Source organism: Chiloscyllium punctatum, chromosome 34 (assembly GCF_047496795.1).
Source record: "Chiloscyllium punctatum isolate Juve2018m chromosome 34, sChiPun1.3, whole genome shotgun sequence".
Classification (NCBI taxonomy): Eukaryota; Metazoa; Chordata; class Chondrichthyes; order Orectolobiformes; family Hemiscylliidae; genus Chiloscyllium; species Chiloscyllium punctatum.
Genome location: NC_092772.1, coordinates 13,080,094 through 13,106,040, shown reverse-complemented (window position 1 = coordinate 13,106,040; position 25,947 = coordinate 13,080,094). Strand labels below are relative to the sequence as shown.

Sequence of the window (25,947 nt, the reverse complement as noted above, 5' to 3'; positions counted from 1 at the left end):
ATCACGTTAGAAACACAAACAAATTATTCTGCAATTATTATAAGGCTAATGAATTCAAAATAAATGCTGTAATCTGAACAAATAAATCGATTCAATATTTTAAAAACACTTTGCTCTGATGTTGATTAGACGTCCATTATGTTCGGTAAACTGAAAACTGAAATATAGTCGCTGGATTGATGGACTGGGAACAATACATGAGCCATTCAGTAATTATTGAAAATAATTTATTTTTGATGAAAAATGCAGACAATACAATTCACAAGTTATTGTGTTTGTTCACCTGAACAAGAGATGTAGGCAACTTCATTTCTCGCAAAAAAAATACAGTAATGCATTTCATTCAATTCAATTAATTGTAGAAACATGTATTTTTAATTTATGTAATTTTATCCTGATCAATGTTCAAACATTAGTATCTGAATTAGGAAGAAAATTATAGGTAAAGGAAGTGAATATCTGAGTGACCACAAGATATAGTCAATGACCTTTGATAGAAAAAGGAATTTGCATGATTTTGTGATTATTGAACATTAATAAGTAATGTTGTAATAAAAATGAAAACAAAATCAACAGTTCCAAAGCAGCTGTTTGTTGTAACAAATTGAACATAAAAACACTTCTGCAGGGCACATGATCTGAAAAAGCAAAAAATCTCTTGACGTGATATATCAGCTAAAAGATACTTTCCTTTTTTTTAAAAAAAGGGTACAACTTTCAAGAATTCAAAAGTTATTGTGTTTGTTGACCTGAACAAGAGATGTAGGTAACTTCATTTCTCACAAAACAAAGTGGTATTGGAACTTTAAAAATTTTTTTAGCAAGAAACACAATGTAGCTTTTAGTGTGATTATTTAAATTAAAATGCATATTCGTATGGAATTGAAATATAATCAAAGCAAATGAAACAGGATTAAAATAAACATCAACACGAATTCCATTATTGAACTAAAAATCAGCTAGCATTGCACTATTACAATAAAAATCAGCATTTGCTATGATTGCAAAACTGTACAGTGCAATGTGTTTACACAAGTCGATGTATGGAAACATGATACTACACTTTGTGATGAATGTACTGGATTGAACTATTATTAAATATTGGATATAAGCAACAATTAGTCTGAAAAACAGTTAATGTCAAACATTAAATTGGTGAGAAATCTGATTTTACTGTGCAACTGTGTAAAGTGTAGACATGAACAGTAATTATTAGGGTAGAATAGCAATCTGACATGACTTAAGGTTTCATATTAATTCCATGATTACTTTGTGTTTTCACATCAAGAAGAGATAACATATTTACTATGAATGCTTGGTTGTTTCATTGGTTGGTTTGTGGATGTTTTAACCTGGATAGAATGACTACATTTTTCATTGTAAGAAATAACATATTAAACTAAAATGGGAATCTCACGATGCTTGTCACGAAGATTTAACTGAATTACCGTCTGGTTAATGGAGTGACAATGAATTTACAATTAATTTTAGTACTCTGGCAAATTAAATGATTCGATATTTTAAAATTATTTTGCTCTAATGCTGATTAGACTTTTTATTGAGATCAGAGACTTGAAGATTAAATTGCTTTTTTGGTGGACTGACAAAAAACATATTAGACATTCAGTGATTATTAATCATCATTGTTTTGTCATTCATAATTCTCAGTTATTCAAGAATTTCTTGCTTTACATTTCTTCCCAAAAAGAAAAATAATTTCATGTAATTTTTCATATCATCAATATTTACAAATTTGAGTCAGAGTTGGGAAGAGAATAAATAGATAAGGAATGTGGGTATCACAGCAAAAAATAGGCAATAGTATTTGGCGCACAATTATTTTCAAAATTTCTCTGAAAAAATGTATAATCGGTTATGCGCAAATGCTTGCAGCTACAAATACAGTGAGCCATAATTACACTTTTGCTGTGATGAATAGTCGAGAAACCTATCACAAACCTTAGTAATATTCAGGAATTTCTTCATCTCAATAAATGTCAGTATTAGCTTGCTCATCTATTAATGATGAAGGGTGATTATTGGTCAGAGAAAGATGTGTGTGAATTATAATAAGGTGCCTATTGCATATCTTTGGATGGGGTGTTATGGTGATGTTTGTTGTGGTTATTCATCCTGGGAAAAATAAGATTATTACAAAGAGATATTCAGTGAACAGTGATTAGATGACCTTGAAGACCATCGTTTGGTATTATGTGCAGTGATTAAGAGTAATTTGATTTCAGTAGCATTGGGCTACTTTGCATGATTTGGCAAATCATTAATAATCTTGTGACAAAATTTTGAGGATGATCATGAGCTGTATTCGATCCATCCAGTGGGTTGGAACAAACATCCTTCACTGTTTTCCTTCCCATGAGAGGAGTGTTATGCTCAGGAACTGGCTGGAAGCCAAGATGCCAGAAAATCTGGTTCAACCTCTCCAATACACAACTCTCAGGCTGGTTGTCACTGGATCCCCGGAACTTTTGTGACCTCTTTTCTGGAGCTGAATGATGCTGGCTCTGTTTGATTTCATTTGAGCAGGTTTCTTTTCGATCAGATTTCTGTGGCTATCGGTGAATTTCAAACATTCAATTTCGGGCCACAGGTCACTTGACCTCAGTCAATAATTAAAATAGAGTTCACTTATTGTGACAGCGATGTGATAATTAACGGTGGCGTTTTAACAAATGAAATGATTAAACATTTTCCAGCAGTTTACACAGACATTAATTAGATATTCATTAAGATATGTAAACTGAGAAGTATAATCTAGTTGCAGGATTACTGAATAGTAAGAAAGATTTAGTTACTGTGTTTTCTAGAAGGAATTGTTTAATCATTCAAATAGGTCAGCTCTTCCTGAATTCTACGTACCTTCCATTGGTTTATTTGTAGAGAACACTCATCTATGACTCATTTGATTTGTCTTTTAAACTGTGTTTCAAGATTTCAACGGGACATTGACATTGATCTGAGCTGAGAAGTAGGAGATTGAGTTCAACCTGGAAAAGTGTGAAGAGATTTATTTTCGAATTTTGAATTTGAATGCAGACTATTGAGTGAAATGTAGGATTTTTGGCAGTGTGGAGGAACAGAGGGATCTTGGAGTCCATGTCCATAGATCCCTCAAAGTTGCCACCCAAGGTGACAGGGTAGGTAAGAAGGCACATGTTGTTTTGGATTTCATTAGTGGGGGAAGCATTTAAGACCTGCGAGGTTATGATGCAGGTTTATAAAGCCCTGATTCAATCATACTTGGAATATTGTGTTCAGTTCTGGTCACCTCATTGCAAGAAGGGTGTGGAAGCGTTTGAGAGGGTGCAGAGGAGGTTTACCAGGATCCTGCCTGAAGTAGAGGGCACGTCTTCTGATGAAAGGTTGAAGGAGCTAGGGATTTTCTCATTGGAGCAAAGAAGGATGAGAGGCAACTTGACAGACTGGCTTAGATAGAGTGATGAGAGGCTTAGATCGAGTGAACAACCAGAGACTCTTTTTCCCAGGTGGAAATGACTATCATAAGAGGGCATAATTTCAAGGTGAATGGAGGCATGCTTAGTGGAGATGTCAGAGGTAGGCTCCTATTACAGAGTGATGAGTGTGCGGAATGTCCTCCCAGCAGTGGTAGTAGAGTCAGATACAGTAAGTGTATCTAAGTAACTCATGGCTACGTACATGAATGATAGCAAAATGAAGGGAATATAGGTTAGTTTGATCTTAGAAGAGGATAAAAGGTTAGCACATGGACCAAATGTGTTGTACTGTTCGATGTTCTATGTACTGAACTGAACAGTTATTACATATTAGCAACAAATAGATTTTCAAAGCTCTATTAGCGAACATTAGAATAATGATAAATCTCACCTTGCTATTTGACTGAGCTATGTGTGGACATAAACAGGAATTATTGCAGGGAAAAGTAATTAAGGTTTTCAAAATTAATAAATTTGAAGTAACTGAGGTCATTCAAATGGCGGCCTTTGTGGGGAGCCGCAGAAAATGGGGGAGATACTAATTGAGTATTTTGCATCAGTATTTAATGTGGAAAAGGATATGGAAGGGATATAGACTGTCGGGAAATAGATGGTGATATCTTGCACAATGTCCAGATTACAGAGAAGGAAACCCTGGATGTCTTGAAATGGGTAAAGGTGGATAAATCCCCAGGACCTGATCATGTATACCCAAGAACTCTGCGGGAAACTAGAGAAGTGATTGTTGGGCCTCTTGCTGAGATATTTGTATCATCGATAGTCACAGGTGAGGCGCCGAAAGACTGGACTTTGGCTAATGTGGTGCCAACGTTAGGGCAAGAAGGGCAGTAAGGACAAGCCAGGGAACAATAGACCAGTGAGCCTGACCTCGGTGGTGGGCAAGTTGTTGGAGCAAATCCTGAGAGACCGGACGTACATGTATTTGGAAAGCCAAGCACTGATTACGGATAGTCATCATGGCTTTGTGCGTGGGAAATCATATCTCACAAACTTGATTGAGTTTTTTGAGGAAGTAACAAAGAGGCTTGATTTTGGCAGAGCAGAAGATGCGATTTATATGGACTTCAGTAAGGCGTTCTTCCCATAGGAAACTAATTAGTAAGGTTAGATCTCACGGAATATGGGGAGAACTAGCCATTTGGATACAGAACTGGCTCAAAGGTAGAAGACAGAGGGTGGTGGTGGAGGGTTGTTTTTCAGACTGGATGTCTGTGACCAGTGGAGTGCCACAAGGATCGGTGATGGGTCCTCTACATTTTGACATTTATATAAATGACTTGGATGCGAGCATAAGAGGTATAGTTAGTAAGTTTGCAGATGACACCAAAATTGGAGGTGCACTGGAGAGCAAAGAGGGCTACCTCACATTACAACAGGATCTGGACCAGATGGGCCAATGGGCTGAGAAGTGACAGATGGAGTTTAATTCAGATAAATGCGAGGTGCTGCATTTTGGGAAAGCAAATCTTAGCAGGTCTTCTACATTTAATGTTAAGTTCCTAAGGTGTGCTGCTGAACAAAGAGACCTTGGAGTGCAGGTTCATAGCTCCTTGAAAGCGAAGTCGCAGGTAGATAGGATAGTGAAGAAGGCGTTTGGTATGCTTTCCTTTATTGGTCAGAGTATTGAGTACAGAAGTCAGAAGGTCATGTTTTGGGCTGTACAGGACAGTGGTTAGGCCACTGTTGGAATATTTCGTGCAATTCTGGCCTCCTACCTACCGGTAAGAAGTTGTAAAACTTGAAAGGGTTCAGAAAAGACTTACAAGGATGTTGCCAGGGTTGGAGGATTTGAGCTACAGGGAGAGGCTGAACAGTCTGGGGCTGTTTTCCCTGGAGCATTGGAGGCTGAGGCGTGACCATATAGAGATTTACAAACTTTTGAGGGGCATGGATAGGGTAATTAGGCAAAGTCTTTTCTCTGGGGTCGGGGAGTCCAGAACTAAAGATGGTAGGTTTAGGTTGAGATGGGAAGATATAAAACAGACCTACAGGGCAACTTTTTCACACAGAGGGTCGTAAGTGTATAGAATGAGCTGCCAGAGGAAGTGGTGAAGGCTGGTACAATTGCAACATTTAAGAGGCATTTGGATTGGTATATGAATAGGAAGAGTTTGGAGGGATATGGTGGGATTAGATTGTGTTGGGAAATGTGGTCGGCATGGATGGGTTGGAGTGAAGGGTCTGTTTCCATGTTGTATGCCTCTATGACTCGATGACTCTTAATAAGAAAAAAGTCAGATTTTTACGAGTGTTGTATCAGAAATCATTGATTCTTTTGTATGTGTGATGATCTGAAAGAAAATGGATTTTTATATTACTGTATTAGTACAAGGGAACACTAGATTATTTTCAAATATGAAATTCACTGTAATTGTTAGCCAGAATAAGTTAAAGCTTTGTGTAATTATTGTAATGCTGATGACTTAATAATTGTTGTTAGAATTCTGAAAAAAGAAAATGTTATACTATTTGTCCTAAGAGTCAATAAATTAAATTGATATATGAACCACAATATACCTGTTAGCAAAACTAATTTAAATTATTATGCAATTATTGTCAAGGCAATGACTTGGGAGTGTCCGGGTGACACAGTAAAAATTCATCCCGAGGAAAAAGCAGCATGGATCAGGGAGTGTGAGGCAACCATGGCTGACTCGGGAAGTCAGGGAAAGCATACAAGCAACACATCACATGGCAAAGGGCAGTGGGATGTCAGTGAAATGGGAAGCCAAAAAAGAACAATGGAGAACAATGAAGAAAAAACATAAGGAGAAAGAAGATTAAGCATGAGAGAAAGCGAGTGTGCAATATTAAAAACATGATTGCCGGAGTTTCTTTAGTTACATAAAGTTCAAAAGAGAGGCAAAAATGGACATTGTGCCGCTGGAAATTGAGGCTGGAAGAATAGTAATGGGGAACAAAGAAATGGATAAGGAACTGAATAAGTACTTTGCATCAGTCTTCATGGCGGAAGACACAAATAATATCCCAAAATTTCAGGGACAGTCGGGGTGGCGGGAGCGGGTGTGGGGCGGGTGGCGGTGGAACAGAGATGAGTGTGGAATACAAATCATGAACAGATCAGGCTTGGTCTTATTGAATGGTGGAGCAGGCTCGAGGGGCATAATGGTCACCTTCTTCTTCTTTCTCACACGATCCCAGGACTGAGAGCTTTGTTTAAAATTCATTCACTAGGTGTAGGCGCCACTGGCTAGGGCAACATTTATTACCCAGAGAGCATTTAAGAGTCACCAAGGAGAAAATGCTAAAAAATTGAAAAATTTGAAAATAGATCTATTACCTGGACAGATGGACCACGCCCCAGAAGGTGATAGCTGAAGGGATAGTGGAGGCTTTAATTGTGAGCTTTCCGGTATCACTGGAGTCAGGGACTGTCCCAGAGGACAGGAACATTGTTAATATAACCCCCAACCACAAGAAGGGATTAAGGAAAAAGAAGGGAAATAACTGGTTATTAATCCTGGCCTCAGTCATTGGTAAATTTTTGGTAATATTTTATCAGTAATATTTAACGAACTGGTTATTTCAATTATAATGCAATCTCTACAAAAAGACCAAATATTTTTTTGGCGACAACAAATTTTCAAACAACTTCTCTCAATCTATCTCTCCTTCCTTTTCATTAGACAACGTAGGGAGGCATGGAAACACTACAGTAATGTAAGCTATACGTAATACGGTGAGACAGGAAAGCTAGTATGGCTCATGTTGATTCTTGAAACCCACACAGTGAAGCAACACATTCACTGCAAATAAACATTAGACAACATTTCAACCCCACTCATACCAGCATGACAGAAATAAAATGTGGGTCGGTTGGACAGGCTGGTTTTGTTTCAGTTGGAGTGAGGGGTGACATGACTGAAGTATATAAGATCCTGAATGGTTTGATAAGGTGGATGTGGAAAGGATATTTCCTCTTGTGGGTCATTCCTGAACTAGAGGCAACTGCTTTAAAATTGGGTTCACCCTTTCAGGACAGAGATAATGACATTTGTTTCCTCTCAGAAGGCTGTGCAACTTTGGAACTCTCTGCCCCAGAAGGTGGGTTCACTGAGTATTTTTAAGACACCGGTTGATAGATTCGTGTTAAGGTGCATTGGGGCAAGATGGAATAAAAATCACGAACAGATCAGGCTTGGTCTTCTTGAATGGTGGAGCAGGCTCGAGGGGCATAATGGTCACCTTCTGCTTCTTTCTCACATGATCCCAGGACTGAGAGCTTTGTTTAAAATTCATTCACTAGGTGTAGGCGCCACTGGCTAGGGCAACATTTATTACCCAGAGAGCAGTTAAGAGTCAACAATATTGCTGTGGGTCAGGAGTCACATGTCGGCCAGACCAGGTAAGGATGGCAGATTCCTTCCCTGAAGGACATCAGTGACACAGATGGGTTTTTCCTGACAATCAAATAATAGTTTCATGGTCATCAACAGAGCCATAATTTTAGATGATTATTAAATTCAAGGTCCACATATGCTGTAATGCGATTTGAATCAGGGTCCCCAGAATATTCGCTGGGTCTCTGGATTAACAGTTCAGCAATGATAACACGAGGCTGTTACCGAGCTACAAAGGGACAGTTTTACGGGTGGAAACCAAAACCTTGATCAAACTGGATTAAATAAAGGAGTGCTGATAGAATGGAGGAGAGTTGAAAGGATTGGGGGAAGAGAATTACCAAGTTTAGGTTCAAAGCAGCTGAAACTAAAGCCACCAACAGGGAGGAGATGAAAACAAGAAACTCTCATGCAGCTGGAATTGGACAAGTGCAGCTACCTCAGGGAGGTGTGAAACTACACTGGGAGGACAGGGTGAAGGCATGGGTAGGTTTAAAAGCAGTGAACCAAATTTTGAAATCATATTTCTGAACATAATGTCGATGAGGTTAAAATGGAGGTAGATGTCTTACGTGACTTGCTATAAGGACACAGACAGTAGAATCTGAGGTGATCATGAGTGTGTGGAGGTGAATGTGGGAGACAAGCTGGGACTGTATTGGATTAGTCACTGTGAGAGGGAACAAATACTGGATGCAGGGTTTCAGCAGCTGATGGACTGATGCTCAGGTGAGCCATCGGAAACTGAGCAAGTGACCACCATCTAATAGGACAGAGAAACTGATCCATCAGCCTGAAACTGACTGACCACGTGGCTGTCAGTGACTCCAACACAAGTGAATGGAAACATTGCTCAGAGCCTGTTTCTGTAAAATTCAACACAACCAGGAAATGGAAAGTGAATAATTAGCTGAAAACAAAGCCACTGCTCTGTTAGAGTCAAAATCATTCAATGTTCAGTTATTGAATATTACTGACTCTCAGAATATTCTAACCTGCAGAATCACAGTAAAAGGGGAAAGTAAACAACATTCTTGGCAAAGACAGAATGAACCAACTACTTGTATAAAACTAGCTCAAAACAAAGGTGCTGAATCCTCCACAAACTGACAAACACAGGTATATGACAAACACACCATCAGTTCATAGATAGACAATGAAATTCTTCAGAAAAACACTTCCCTGCTTATGGTGTGTGGTAGAAACCATTCTCAGTGAGAACTGCCACTTATTTCCTTTGAAAAGAGTCTCTGTTTCCCTTCAGAAAAGCAGGTGTGTCACGCACTTACAGACTGACTTACAGACAAAGGAAACCTGATCTGAGACTCGCAGGTTAATTAAGCTATTAGTGACAGTCCATTGCACACAACAGGAGTTTACACCACAACAGATTCTAGGGAAACCAACAATGAAATGAAAAAGGTGAATTTGTCTTAATAATCATGCAGCCTCTCTCGATCAAATAATTCTAGTCAACTTCCAAACATTTTAAAACTATTAATACCAATGCATACATATTTATTTCCTTTCCTAAGTTTCCTCCAAAAAAATATATCTGACTATTCTCTTCAAAATATATTTTAAATGGTCAATTCATAATCACAATTCATTTCCAATTATTCTTAGAGCAAAACAACTTGCAAACTAAAATAGTTTTCATGTCAATAATGACACTGGAAACTTTGTTATGTAGTTTAACCATATTTCCAAATATTGTTTTGGTTCATTATTGCAGTGAAGCTAAAATTAAAGTCTATTTATTTTCTCTGATGTCCTTCCATTACTTTATTCCCTAATAACAATGTCCACGGTGTAATGGGTGACAAGCATTAAAATAAAGTTGAATTTTCAATGCAAGAACTGGTACAAATAATCACATATTATTCAGTTCATTTATTGTCGTTGATTATCAGAGTTATATTCATTGTATGATCACGTTAAATTCACTTAAATAATCACAGTACAATTCTCACCTCTATAGATATGTCAAAGTGAATGTCAAATTATTAATATTTCAAGTCAAACCAAATTCACATTATGTTCTGTTTTATTCCAGGAATGACGGAATATGTTACATTATTATGGGAAACAGGAACAAGTGAAGGTGGTGGCTCTCAGACGTGAGGCCTTAAAGCCAAAGGGCCAGGTGGTAGTTACAGTGGAGGGGGGGGGGGAAGTGGGGGGGGGGGGGGGGAGGTACCTAGTGCCCCGCTCTCCTCAGAAGGCAGAGAGGATGGTGACACTGACTGGAACGGGTTAGATGGTGAAGCGCCCACGTATGGACAGAGGGACGACAATGGGTGGGATGACCCACCACCCTATAAGACCCAGAAGGCCCTGTCTATGGCTCAGCTGTGCATCAAAGCTCAAACTTGGACAGACAGTAGGGAGCAACAAGGGGAACTGACAGAAACGAAACCTGAACCGTTTATCCAGCTGAACGACAGATGTTGGTGAATGAACACCAGCCTGATAGAGAAATGGTAATAATGGGCCTTATTGGGACAATATGGATGAATTAGTAGAGGTACACAGTCTCACCGAAGATGATGTACGGACCCTCCCTCGGGCCAAGATGCCCTGACGTGTACAGCAGAATCTGTCCCTGCAATGAGAGGGTGAGGGTGAGAGTCGGTTCCCCCAATGCACAGCCGATCAGTGGCTCTAGGCATTTACAGATATTACAGGGACACACTGGGAAGGGGACAGGCTGAATGGGCTGAAGTAACCTTGGTGACTCAGGGAGCCAAGGGTAATATCGAGGATCATACAGAGAGGAAGCCTGAGGTGTGTAAGGACCACGGGGGATTACCAAACCCCAACCTGTGATGATGAAATCGGTTTGATGTATTTAAAAGATGACATGGGACACTATTTAACTGTAATTATAAACATGGGACTCCCAGTGGGTGATAATTCTAACCACATTCTGAACTGGGCCATGAGAGCTGAGGCAAATGGAGAAACACAGGGGAATAGCTGCAGTACAGGGAGGGTAATCAGACCCACAATGTTACAAGGGAAGCAGGAAAGGGCACATAGGCAAGGAATGTAGGCACAGAGAGGGAGATAGGTGTTCATATTGTGAGTGGCCTGTGTTCATGTAGGTATATGCATAGCCCATGAATATTCATTGACGTGCTGTTAAGGGGCCAACACTTGCATGATTCTAACACCGGAGCACCTTTGCCTTTTATGCCTCACCCTAAAATTCAAATCCTCCAACCCTAACAACATCCATCTAAGTCTTTTTGGAAACCTTTCAAGTTTCACAGCACCCTTCTGATAGGAGGCAGGCCGGAATTGCACACAATATTCCAAAAGTGGCCTAACGAATGTCCTGTACAGTAACATGACCTCCCACATCCTATACTCAATGCTCACACCAATAAATGAAAACATACTGAACACCTTCTTCATCATCCTATCTGCCTGCAACTTGACTTGCAAGGACTATGAACCTGCAGTCCAAGCTCTCTTTGTTGCGCAAACGTCTTCAGGGCCTTGCCATTCAGTGTACAAGTCCTGCCCTGATTTGCTATTCCAAAATGCAGCACATCACATTTACCGAAATTAAACCTCATCTGAACAATATCTTATTGTAATCTGAGATAACCTTCTTTATTATCCACACCCCTCCAATTTTGTATGAACTGTAAACTCATTGACGATACCAAATTATTTAAATGAATGACGAAAAAAATCCAGAAATAAACATCCATTACTCTGAGTTTGAATGTGCTCTGTGTAAATCCTGCCCAATGACTCTGTACCAGAGAAAGGCTGCACCTTGCCCCCTACAAAGCTGGTGGCTCCACATGTGTCCAGAGAATTCTTGCCCCGAATAAAGATGGCGGCGCACACTCATGCCTGCAGCCACACTGAGGCAATTCCCCGTTTACTGAAAACATGTGACTGGGACGTTCAAATTTGTGTTTTCTGACGTGCACATTTTGTTTGTAAATCCTCTCCGCTCACACAGAATCTCTCTCACCTCCTGCTGTTCCACAGACAGCCTTGATGATTTTTGTGGGTACCTATTCTCTGCCTGGTTACTCGTTTGTCCTTAGTGTATTTGTACAATCACTCTGGATTCTCCTTAAGCCTATTTCCTAAAGCTATCTCATGTCCCCTTTTTGCCCTCCTGGTTTACCCAGAGTATACTCCTACTGCCCCTATACTCCTCCAGGGATTCACACAAACATAGCTCTCTGTACCTGCCATATGCCTCCTTCATTTTCTTGGCCAGGCCCACAATATCTTTCGTCAGGCAGCATTCTTTACACCTACCAGCCTTGGCCATAACAGGAACATACTGTCTGTGTACTCTCATTGTCGCAGGCCTATGGAGGCAATGGCAGATGAGGATAGAGAAGCAATCATTCTCAGTAAAGATGTAATGTTGGGAAAGATAACAGCCTAAAGATAGATGGGTATCCAGGCTCTGATGGAATGCATCCCAGGGACTAAAAGAGATGGTCGGGGTGTGGGGGGGGGGGGGGGGGGGGTGTCAGTAACGAATAGACCTCGTGATAATTCACTACCATTTGTTGGATTCTGGGATGGTTTTGACAGACTGGAAGCTGCAAATGTGGTGCCACTATTTTTCAAAAAGGACCCGTTAGCTTAACTTCTGCAGTGGGGAAAAGCTTGAATCTCTCAAGGAAGTAGTAGTGAGATATCTGGGTAGAAATTGTCTCATTGAGCAGACACAGCACGGATTCATGAAAGGCAGGTCACGTTTAACGCATTTACTGGAATTATTTGAGGATACGACGAGTGCATTGGACAAGGCGGATTCGGTGGATGTGGTGTACATGGATTTCCAGAAGGTATTCGACAAGTTGCCACACAAAAGGCTGCTGAATAAGGTAAAAATGCATGGCATTGTGGGTAATGTATTATCATTGATACTGGATCGGTTAACCAACAAAAAATAAAGCATGAGAATAAATGGGTGTTTGGATTAGTGTTGGCACTACAACTGTTTGCAATTTACACAAATGTTTTGGAGTTGAGGACCAAGTGTACGGTGTCAGAGTTCATATTTGATACAAAGATGAGGTAGAGCAATGTCTGCAGAGGCCACTGTCAGTCTGCACAGGGATACAGATAGGTTAAGTGAGTGGGTAAGGATCTGGCAGATGGAGTTCAATGTTGGGATATGTGAGGTCATCCATTTTGGTCGGACTAACAGCAAACTGATGATGAAATGGTGAAAACTTGCAGCAGGCTACTGTGCAGAGGGAGCTTGGTGTCCTTGTGCATAAATCACAGGAAGTTGGTTTGCAGGTGCAGCAGGTAATTATGGCAGTGAAGGGAATATTGTCCTTCTTTGCTAGAGGGATGGTTATGCAGCAGCTCTACAGGGTGCTGGGGAGGCCACACCTGGAGTACTGTGTACAGGTTTGGTCTCCTTACATTAGCAAGGATGTGCTGGCACTGGAGGGAGTACAGAGGAGGGTCACTAGTTTGAGTTGGAAGTTGAGGGTTGGTGTATGTGGAGAGATTACAGAACCAGTTTTCTCAATCATTGTAATTTAGAAGAATGGGAGGTTGGATAGGAAACAATAAAATTATGAAGGGAGTAGATAAGACAGAAGCAGGGAGGCTATTTCCACTGGGGGCGGGTCAAACTACAGAGCATTACCTCAAAATAAGGGGGAGCAGATTTAGGACTGAGGTCAGGAGGAGCTTCTTCAGCTAAAGGGTTGTGCATCTGTGGAATTCCCTGCCGAGTGCATCATTTGACGTTATCAACTTGAATGCCTTTAAGGCAAAATGTAGATTTGTGAACAGGAAAAGAATTAAGGGTTATGGTGAGAGAGCAGGAATGTGGAGCTGAGGCCATGAAAAGATCAGGCCTGATCTTATTGAATGGCAGAGCAGGCTTGAGGGACTAGATGAAAGTTCTTGCCTCGTGCAATCAAAATTGGCCTTTGTCCAATTCAGAACCTTAACGTTTAGATCTGGTATATTATTTTCTGTAACTATTTTAAAACTAGTAGAATTATCAGAGACTCCCAAGAGTGTGGAAGCAGGTCATTCAGCCCATCACATTGATACTGACCTGGAGAGCCTCCTAACCTCCCCCTGTAACATTGCATTTCCCAGAGCCACCCAACCTGCACATCCCTGAACATTATGGGCAATTCAGACTGGATAATCTACCAAACCAGCACATCCCTGACACTGTGGGCAATTCAACCTGGACAATCCACCCAACCTGCACATCTTTGGACTGTGGGAGGAAACCGGAGGACTCAGATGAAATCCTTGCAGAAAATCCCAATAAGGTGATTATCCCTTTCTTATTTCCCAGTTCCACCTAAATAACTTCACTGGGCGTACTCCCAGGAATATCTTCCCTAAGCAAAAACATAATGCTATCCCAAATCAAAAATGCCACTCCCCCTCCTCTCTTGTCCCCCTTCCTATTCCCCCCAAAGCATCTATACCCTGGAACATTAAGCTGCCAGTCCTATCCATCCCTAAGTGATGCCTCTGTAATTGCTATAATATCCCAGTGCCATGTTCAAAACCATACCCTGAGCTCATCTGCCTTCCCTGTCAGGCCTCTTCTATTGAAGTAAATGCAGTGCAACTGCTCAGTCCGACTTCATTCTGTGCCTTGCCCTTGCCTGCCTTGACTATTTGACTTCTGAACTGTACCAGCCTCAGACATACCTCTATTCTCACTATTTTCTTGGGTTTACACCCACTCCCTCACTGGTTTAATGCCCCCCGAGTATCACCAGCCAGTCTCCCTGCCTAGATATTAGACACCTTCAAATTCAGGTACAATCCATCCTTCTTATGCAGGTCAACTCTACTCCAGAGGAGATCACAACGACCCAAAAAACGTGAATCCTTTTCCCCTGCACCTGCTCCTTAGCCACTTATTGAGCACCTCCTCCTCCTCCTCTGTAATATGGACATTTTTCAAGATGTCACCATTTATTTCCCCACATTCTATATCTACACAGTAAACACGGATGCAAAATACTTGTTTCCTATCTCGCCCATCGCCTGCAGCTCCACACAATGGCTGCCTTGCTGATCTTTGAGGGTCTCTATTTTCTCCCTAGTTAGCCTTTTGTTCCTCATGTATTTACAAAAGCCCTTTGGATTATCCTTAACCCTATTTGCCAAAGCTATCTCATGCCCCTTTTTTGCCTCCTGATTTCCCTCTTAATTATACTCCTATTGCCTTTATACTCAAAAGTTTTTTGGATTGGAATAAATGCAAAATATAACATCCTGACAAAACAAACGAGGGTAGGACTTACACTCAATAGAAGTAGGGCCTTGAGTAGTGATATGGGAACAAAGAGACCGAGGGCTTCAGATCTTTGAAGTGTGTGTTACATGTAGACAGAGTGGTTAAGAAGGTGCTGAGCACACTTACCTTCATTGTTCAGACCTCTGAGTCCAGGAGTTGGGACGTTATGTTGAGGATGTACAGGACGTTGGGGAGGCCTCTTCTGGAATACTCTGTCCATTTCTGGTTGTGCTGTTATAGGAAGGATATTATTAAATTGGAGCAGGTTCAGAAGAGATTTACCAGCATGTTTCCATGAATGGAGGGATTGTATTCTAAGGAGAGGCTGGATAGGCTGGGAATTTTTTTCACTGGCATGCACAAGGTTGAGGGGTGACCTTATTAGAGGTTTACAAAATCAGAAAGAGTGTAGATAAGGTGAATAGCCGGGGGAGAGGGAGATTCAAAACTCGGGTGCATTCATTTTGAGAAGAAATTAGAAAGATTTCAGAAAAGACATTAGGGTTTTTTAAAAAAATTATACGTGTGGAATGAACTTCCAGAGGAAGTGGTAGCTGTGAATACAATTACAATATTTAAAAGACCTTCAGATAAGTACATAATAGGAAATATTTGGATGGATGCGGGCCAAGCGGAGGCAGGTACAATTAGTTCAGTTTGGAATTATGGTCGGCATGGACTGGTTGGACCACAGGGCCTGTTTCCTTGCTGTATACCATTAGGAGTCTAATCCTCACTAACTCTAAATTCCTCCATCCTCAACTCTCCCGATCACTGTCACCTCATCCAGCCTCACAATTCTTCCTTATTTATATAATTCCTCACCAGCCACAGAACGCTCCCTATCTCATGTCCTCCAGTTTCTCAAATCTCTGCGATAGGTGCCTTTCTTTAGTTCCAGCCTTGAGGATGCCCTCATTCCCTCCGACTGGTTGGAGGACAAACTGGTACAACCTGGTCCTCCAGTATTGCCATCTGCCCCCTATTGGCCTGCGCTGACATCAATCATCGGGGCCCATTGTGAGGTGAGTGGTGGGATCCTCCCTCTCTCTGCCCTGGGATGAGCTTCAACATTCACAGTAAATGGGGCAGTATCACAGAGCACAGGGGCTGGGGCTATTCAGCCCATTTGGGATGTACCCTCTCCCTCTGGAGATGCTGCAAATCTGTCCCAATTCCCTTCCCCTTTGCCCATAGCCCCCCAAATCTTCCCTTAAATAGTAAAATTCCAAATCTGATTATGAATAACTGCTGAGTCTGTGTCCAGCTGCCATTCAGACTGTTCCAGATACTCAGAACTTACTGAATAAAAAAAGTTCACATTCACATTATTTGCCAATTACCTGAAAATAGTTACTAAAATTGTGACATTGTTAACAATTCTCCCCTCTCCCTGCAGATTAGATATCCTAGAAACAAATTTGCACCTGGTCAAAATCACTGCTTAACCTTCTCAGCTCCAAGGACAATTATCTGTGCTTCTGCTAGCTCTCCACAAAAGAGGAACACATCTTATTTTCAGTTATTAGTGTCATAGAGATGTACAGCACAGAAACAGACCTCTGGACCAATTGGTCGATGCCAACTAGGAATCCCCAACAAATGGAGCCCCATTTGGCAGCTCTTGGTCTGTATCATTGGAAACTTTTCCTATTCATGTACCCAATCGAATGCCTTTCAAATGTTGTAATTGTATCAGCCTCCACTACTTCATCTGGCAGCTCATTCCACACATACACCACACACAGCTTGAAAACTTTGCCCCTTAGATCCGTTTTTAATCTTTGCCCTCTCAACTTTAGCCCATGTGATCTTGTTTTGAACCCACCTAACTGGGGGGAAAGACCCTGGCTGTTCACCTTATCCATGCCCTTCATGATTTTATAAATCTCCATGAAGTCACCTCTCAGTCTTTGACTCTCCAGGGAAATTAACCCTGGCCTATTCACCCTCTCCCTGTGGCCCAAATCCTCCAACCCTAGCAAAGTCTTTGTAAATCTTGTCTGAACTCTTTCAAGATTCACAACATCCTTTCCAGAACAGGGAATTTCAAACTTAAAACATAATTCCTGAAATGGCTTAATCAATGTCCTGTCCAGCCACAATTTGACGTCCCAGCTTCTGTAGTCAATGCATTGACCAATAAATATAAGCATACCAAACACCACCTTCACTAGTCTGCCTACCTGTGACTCTACTTTCAAGGAACAATGAACCTGCACTCCATGGTCTCTATGTTCAGCAACATTCCCAAGGACTGTACCACTAAGTGTACAAGTCCTGTTCTGATTTGCCTTTCCAAAATCCAACAGCTTACATTTGTCTAAATTGAACCCAGTCTGCCATTCCTCGCTCCAATGGCCCATCTGGTCAAGAGCCTGTTGCATTCTGAACTAACCTTCTTCATTGTCTACTAAACCTCCAATTTTGGTGTCTTCTGTAAACCCACTGACCATATCTCATATATTCACATCCAAGTCATTTATTTAAGGACCCAATATCCATTCCAGCAGGACAATGCTGCTCACAGGCCTCCAGTCCACAAAGAACCCTCCATCACCACCCTCTGCCTCCTACCTTCAAGCCAGTTTTGTATCCAAATAGCTAGTTCTCCCAACATTTCATGTTATCTAACCTTGCTAACCAGTCTGCTTTGTGGAACATCGTTCAGTGTCCATATAGACAACGTCCACAGTCTGCCTTCATCAATCATCTTTGTCACATCTTCAAAAAAACTCAATCAAGTTAGAGAGAGAGAATTTCCCACACACAAAGCCATGTTAACTATCCCTAATCAATCCTTGTCTTTCCAAATCCATGTAAATCCTGTCCCTCAGAATCCCTTCCAACAACTTACCTACCACTGACGTTAGGTTGACTGTTCTCTTGTTCCCTGGCCTTTCCTTACCACCTTTTTAAATAATGGCACCCATCTTCCAGCACCTCACCTGTCACAAACAATGATATAAATACCTCAGGGAGGGGCACTGCCATCACCTTCCTAGCTTTCCACAAATTTCTGGGATAACCTGATCAGGTCCCAAGGATTTATCCATTTTGCTACTGTTTAAGACATCCAGTACTTCCTCGTCTGTATTATAGACACTTTTCAAGTTATCACTATTTATTTCTCCAAACTCTCTCGAATAGAATAGCATCGTATTTCTCCCACCTCCTGTTGTTCCATAGATGGCCTTGTTGATCTTTAAGGGGTCCTATTCTCTGTCTGGTTATTATTTTATCCTTAATGTATTTGTCGAATCTCTTTGGATTCTCGTTAAACTATTTCCGAGAGATATTTCAAGTCCCCTTTTTGCTCTCCTGATTACTCTCGAGGATATTCCTGTAAAAACGTGATCCTGTACTCCCAATTCCTCCACCTCTGCCATATCTGCTCCCAGGAGAAGCAATTCCACTTCAGGACATCCCAGAAAGGTTTCCTCTTTCAAGGACCGCATTTCCCTCTTACTTGATCAACAATGCACTCCAACGCATATCCTCCACTTCCTGTACCTCCGCCTTCCCCCCCACCCCTCCAACCACAATAAGAATATAATCCCCCGGTCCTCACCTGCCACCCACTAATCTCCATTAACCTCTGCTATGTCCACTACCTACAGTCAGACTCCACCACCAGGGATATATCTCCCTCCCCAGCCCTTTCTATCTTCCGCAGAAACCATGGGATCTTTGGTGCTGATGTGCTGCCCCACGGATACCTCAGTCACTCACCCTGCCAAATGGCCTAGTGAGATTATCACTAGATGGATAACCCAGACACCCAGGTAACGTTCTGGGGCCCAGGGTTTGGATCCCGTCACGGCACACAGCGGAATGAGAATTCAATAAAAATTTGGAATTAAGAATCTATTAAAGACCATTAATCAATTGTTGATTATTGCGAAAAAAAAAACCTCATCAGATTCGCTAATATCCTTCAGGGAAGGAATCTGCCATCCCTACCTGGTCTGGCCTACATGTGACTCCAGACCCACAGCAATGTAGTGGACTCTTTACTGCCCTTTGGGCTCAGCCAGTGACACCCTCATCCTGTGAATGAATAACAAAGAAGGTCAAGTCTTGTACACAACCATACTGTTCTTACAGATAAGTGATCTCTTAATAAATTTGCTTTTCAACTCCCTGCTGACTATTGGGGAAGTGGGGGTGGGCGGTCAATAGTACCATCCCAATAAGGAGATCTTCCCTTTCTTATTTCTCAGTTCCACCTGTATAACCTGCCTGGATGTACTCCCAGGAATACCCTCTTGAAGCCCAGCTGTAATGTTATCCCTAATCAAAAATACCTCTCCCCCCTGCTCTGTTGCCCCCTTTCTATCTTTGCTATAGCATCTATACACTGGAACATTAAGCTGCTGGTCCTATCCATCATTACGTCATGCCTCTGTAATTGCTATAATATCCCAGTGCGATGTTCAAAACCATACCCTGAGCTCCTCTGCCCGACCTATCGGGCCTCCTGCGTTGAAATAAATGCAGAGTAACTGCTCATTCTGTGCCTTGCCCTTGTCTGCCTTGACTGTTTGACGTCTGAACTGTACCAGCGTCAGACTTAGCACTTCCCTCACTCTCTCTCTGTGTTTACCCACATTCCTTCACTGGTTTAATGCCTCCTGAATAGCACTAGCAACTGTTCCCTTCCAGTGCCAGTACAATCCATCCTTCTGATGGAGGTCAATTCTACTCCACAAGAGATTCCAATGATCCAATAATGTGAACTCTTCTATTCCTATGTCATTGATATCAATAAAAACAGCCTCCCCTCAAAGTGGTTATTCTCCCCTTTAAGAATATTCTGCTTCCTCTCTGAGGTATCCTTATACAAAAATTACACATTCGAATAATAAAACTTACACTCTTCAGGTCAGCATAAAAGGATTAGATGACACACTGAAGGTTTGGGGAGACCTTTTGAGAGAAGGCGATGATTCAAAGGAGAATTTTTAAGCAGCAAATGGGATTGGTCTGGAACACAATACTCACACACACAATGCGAATATCCAGATCCTGATATACCGAGTAATTCAACCAGAGTTTAGCAGAATATTTACTGAGATCACCATCTGAACGTCCACCTGTAATACAAGTTTATAAAATCTGTCACTATCAGTTCAAGTTAGAAACTCACACCATCCCCTCCTCGTGGCCCAGGATTACTGTACATATTACCTTTGAGGACATCAGGAGTCAACTCAGAGGGAAATCTGTGGGTTTCTAGGAGATTCCAACTTGAGATCTTATGTGACTGAACACATTGGAGAAAATGATCCAAGCGCCAGTGAGATATGGGGAACAAGAATTACTTTCTTTTCTTTCATTCCATGCTGCCGCTCTGCCTCATCAATAAGACATGGGTGTGAAAGGCTAATGCCTAACGATGGGCAAGTTGTCTCCATCCTGACCAATGGGTAGGAAGATCCTCTCAATCACTCCAAAGTGTATCACTAAAAAGATAGCAACTCTGCCTGCTTCCCACTGCCCAGTGCTCCCAATAAATGTTTGGAAGAATGGGAAGGGGGGATATCTCCTAGAAAAGGCATAACTGTAAAGGTCTAAGAGGATTATGAAAAGAGAGAGATGCACAGGAGAAGGGGGCAACAAGTTGCCAGATGGGGTGTAACTTGGGAAAATGGGAAGTTGCTCATTTTGGAGGAGATAATAAAAGAACAAAGTACTATTTAAATGGTGGAAACTGTAGAAAGCTGCACAACAAAGGGACCAGGGGTAATTGCTCAGGAAACACAGAAAGCTACCACACAGTTACAAGAGGGAATCAGGAAGGGGAATCGAATTTTTTTGTTTCAAAAGTTTTCAGTATTAGAGTTTGGAGTATATACCTGAGAGTACCGTGTGGCAGTGCTGGTGAGACCACCATATCTACAGTAATGAAAGCAGTTTTGGTCCCTTTAGATAAGGAAATGTGTCACTTTATTGGAGGCATTTCAGGGAAGATTCAATGAGATGATCCCTGGTTTGGAGGGATGATCTTTTAAAGAAAGGGTTAAAAGGTTGGGACTCTACTCACTGGATTTTGGAGAAAGAGAGGTGATCTCATTGAGACAGATGGGATTCTTAAGGGGTTTGACAGGATAAATACAGAGAGGATGTGTCTGAGGGTAAATACTGAGAGGGGAGTCTGAAACCAGATTCTGAGTCACGGAATCAAGGGTTCTGTTTTGGATTCAAGTTTAAGGTGACACAGACGTGGGTAAGGGGTTTCAGTAGCAATGGAGTTGGGGTGAGCAACATTTAAGAGATTGGAGTTCCCGGTGTTGTGATTGTGTGGATGTCTGATCAGAAGGTCACCTTGGGGTCAGATAGAACAGCAATATTGTGAAGAGTGTCGTTCTGCCTCAGAGTTCCCAGTGGGAGGGAGGGGCTCAGCAGAAAGGTAAAGGTAAGGCAATGGGTTTAAACGTGACAATGTTTCATTGGAGGAAATTGCAGCTAATAGAGTAGTGGGAATGTGATAAGCAGTTTGATAACTGAGTAACAGTGGAGTAATGGAGAGGGATGATGGGGAGGGAGAGCTGGGCATCGTCAGTGTACATGTCAAATCTAACACAGTGGTTTTGGATGATATCACCTCCTGGCACTATGTACGTGAGATACAGGAGAGACCAAGGATAGATCGTTGAGGGACACCAAATGCAAGGAATTCAGAAAGGAAAAGGAGAGTGGAGATGGAGCAGGATTTTCAAACAACGGTGAGGTCAAATATTAGTTTTTCACAGAATGGGAGAGAAAGACATAACCAAAAAAGACCAACAGACAGAACAAGGAACAATATCTATGAATTGGCGAGGGGGAGTGATGAGGCGGCAGCGGAGGAAAGAGAGTTGGAAAGTGAGTTTAGCGAGATTAGGGTAAAGGGTCAAGGTGAGCTCTGATAAGGCTTGACAAGAGACTGGAGAAAGATGTAGGTTTAGGACAAAAACCAGGAACACCACGTGAGGCAGTTTGGCTCAGTGGGCTAGTGGGAGGGAGAGAAGGAGCAGATCAGACTATCTCAGTCTTAGTGACAGAGAAACTCCATGTGCTCCTCACTCATTGCTGGAGGGGAGGATGGAGGAGACAGGACGATGGACAGTGTTTTACAAAGAAACAGAACCAGGGTTTTATCCAGAATATTAAAACAAATGTCTGAAGTCCTGGTTCGAATCCCATCTTGACAGATGGTGGAATCTGAATTCAAGAAAAAAAAAACGTATTAGGAATCTCCTGATCTCCATGAAACCATTGTCATTGGCGAAAAAAAATCCTGCCAACCCGACAGCGGCCCAGCCAGCAACTCACTGTATTAATCACTGCAAAGTCTCAACACAGGAATGAAACTGGATGGACCAGTTGGCAACTAACAAGGCACCAGAAATTACAATCACAGAATCAGCCCTCTCGATGGTGCAACATCCTGCAGACTAACACATGGTTTTTGGTGCCAAAATGTGGAGAACTGTCTCAGACTAGTCAAGGAACAGCCTGACATAGTCATACTCACGGAATCATCCCTTACAAACAATGACCAGAAACCACCATCACCATCCCTAGATAGAGAGTGTGGTGCTGGAAAAGCACAACAGTCAGTCAGCATCCGAGGAGCAGGAGAATCGACGTTTCGAGACTAAGCCCTTCATCACCCTGACCTGCTGTGCTTTTCCAGCACCAGACTCTTGACTCTGATCTCCAGTCTTCACTTTCTCCTGAAATCTCTGGATATGTCCTGTCCCACCGGCAGGACAGACCAGGCAGAGGTGGTGGCACAGTGGTGTACAGACAGGGAGGATTTGCCCTGGGAGTACACAGCAATGGCTCCGGAGACCAGGAAGTCTCATGGCTCCTGCTGATTACCACGTCCCGCCCTCTCTTGGCTGATCAATCACTTCTCCTTCATGTTGAACAACATTTGGAGGAAGCACTGAGGCAATAAAATGGTGTCAAACGTACTCTAGGTACAGGATTTCAATGTCCACAATCGAGACTAGCTCTGCAACAGAATTACTGACTGAGCTGGCCAGGTCCTAAAGGATATAGCTGCTCACCTGAGTCTGCAGCGGGTGGTGAGGGAACCAACAAGTGTGTAAAACATACTTGATCTCATTGTTATGAATTGACTAGCTGCAGATACATCTGGCCATGACAGTATCGGTAAGAGCGACCATCACACATTCCTTTTGGCGACACAAGACTTGCCTTAAAGTTGAGAAAAACCTCCATTGTGTTGAGTGACACTATCACCGTTCTAATTGGGACAGACTTTGAAAAGATGTAGGATCTCAAACTGGGTATCTCTGAGGCACTGTGGGACATCAACAGCAGCAGAACTGTACTCCAGCACAATCCGTAATCTCATAGGTTTGTAAATCCTGATCTCACCCATCACAATGGACAGGAAAGGAGGGCATGCCATGAGCAGCACCAGGCAGACTTAAAACTGAAGTGCCAACCTGGTGAAATTATCAAACAGTACTACCTGCATATCAAACAGCATCAGCAGCAAGCAACAGAGCTAAGTGATCCTACATCCAATGGAACAGATCGGAGCTCTGCAGTTCTGCCGCACCCAGTTGTGAACGGTGATGGACAATTAAACAACTCACTGGAGGAAGTATCACAGATATCCCCACCCTTACTGATGGAGGGGCCTCACACATCCATGCACCAGATAAGAGAACAGCATTTGCAGCAATCTTCAGCCAGAAGTGCAAAGTGGGATGATCCATCTCAGCCTTCTCCAGTGGTTTCCAACATCACAGATGCGAGTTTTAAGCCAGTTCAATTCAGTTTGAATAACATCAAGAAACGGTTAAGTCGTGCAAAGGCTCCGGGCCCTGCAAATATTCTGGCAATAATACTGATGGCTTGTGCTCCAGAACTTGCCACCCACCAAGCCAAGTACCGCTCCAGCACTGGTATCTACCGACAATGTGGAACATTGCCCAGGGATGTTCAACACAAAACACAGGGCAATCCAACCCAGCCAATTTCCCTCTTTCAGTCTCCACACTCGATCAGCAGTAAAGTGATGGAAGATGTCATCAACAGGGCTACCAAGCAGCAGCTGCTCAGCAACAGCCAGCTGAGTGACACTCATTTTAGGCACCACCAGGGCCACTCAGCTCCACATTGCGTTACTGCCCTGATTCACAATCTGGCAACTAGCTGAACCCTAGAGGTGAGGTGAGGTGAGACAGCCCAGTCCCACTCCAAGACCACTATTTCTAGCTGATTCCACCCTTGTCTCAGCTCATATACTTTCATCCACCTTGTGTTATCTCCAGACTTCATTTTCCAAATACACTCATGGCCAGCTTCACACATTGAACCTCCCTGTAATCGCAAGAAAGTCTAAATCTCTGCTTGTTGATTCATCAAAGGGCTCCTAATTTTAATCAACAGCATACAGCCATAGAGATGTACAGCAAGGAAACAGACCCTTCGGTCCAACCCGTCCATGCCGACCAGATACCCCAACCCAATTTAGTGTCACCTGCCAGCACCTGGCCAATATCCCTCAATTTAAAATTCTCAGACTTGATTTAATTACTGGCTGTGATAATCCCTAGCTCCCTGCACCACACACACTTTGAGACCTCGATAACCTACTTTCTTCGAGACTCCCAACCATTTGTTAATTCATTACTTCACCTGTGTGGCTGTTTCTACAGTTGCTGGAGCAGCATGGTCTGAAATTCGCAGCCAAAACCTCACAGGTCTGCTTTCCACCTTTAAGACATCCCTCAAAACCTGCTTTTTGGCAATGCTTTTGGTTACCTGACCTAATATCTCCATCTCTGGCCTTATATCTAAAGTTCTCAATAGTATTTTTGTGAAATTATAAGCATGATAATAAAAATAAAAACTGTTGTTGATTTGGACATTATCTTCAAATCATCACTGTTGCTGAATGAATAATCTATAATGCCACTTACCCAACCACATTGTGGGAGCACCTTCACTACACAAACTGCAGCTGTACAAGAAAGTCAAACATCACCCTCTCCATAAACAACAGGGCTTTGGAAGGAGAAACACAGTTGATGTTTCAGGGAGTGCAAAATGGATTACAGGGAATGAAAATGGTGCAGAATTTGATAGTCAGAAATAGAAGGAAAATACACTTGCTTATTGGAAAAAAATAATTCTTGACTATCAAAAACATTCAAGAAAAAAGTAATCAGATAATAGAGCAGTACATGGTCAGGGGCTGGGCCGCAGTGAAAAACTCATTAGCAAAGGGTCTATAAAAGTAATAATACAGTAGTAAACAGACCAAAACTACACCCATGGTTCGAGACTGAGGGAGCTGGATCTTGACAAAGTGGTCATGCGGGAGCCCAGAGGTGAATCAGAGCAGTCTTGGCTGCTATGATCCCAATGACTCTATACTAGAGAAAGGCTGCACATGCGCCTGGCTGCACCTTGCCCCCTACAAAGATGGCGGCAGTGCACGTGTCCAGTGAATCGTTGTCCCGAATAAAGATGGCGGCGCTCACTCAGGCCCGCAGCCGCGCTAAGGCAATTCCCCGTTTACTGTAAACACGGAACTGGGACGTTCAAATTTGTGTTTTCCGACGTGCACAATTTGTTTGTAAAACCTCTCCGCTCATAGCAACACAGTTTTTCTTCCGTTTCCCTGTTTATTTCTTTCCTTACCGTATCCTTTCTCTCCATAACTTCCCGAGCATTCATTACAGCGACTCCGCTCCGCGCGCGAGGGTGATCACATGGTTTAGTTTAGCTCCGCCCTTCATTCACTTTGATTGGTTGGAGGACCAACCTCCGGCCAGGT

At 42.3% G+C, this 25,947-nt stretch overlaps 1 long non-coding RNA gene across 1 annotated transcript; it reads right to left on the bottom strand.

The window, feature by feature from the left end:
- Positions 1 to 210: 210 nt before the first annotated feature.
- LOC140458767 (uncharacterized) lies at positions 211 to 25,947 on the bottom strand. Its single transcript, XR_011953670.1, has 6 exons — positions 25,812 to 25,947; positions 20,142 to 20,233; positions 19,101 to 19,187; positions 15,264 to 15,368; positions 2,878 to 3,005; positions 211 to 2,570 (listed from the first exon to the last, which is right to left on the bottom strand). It is a non-coding gene; the product is annotated as an uncharacterized lncRNA (long non-coding RNA).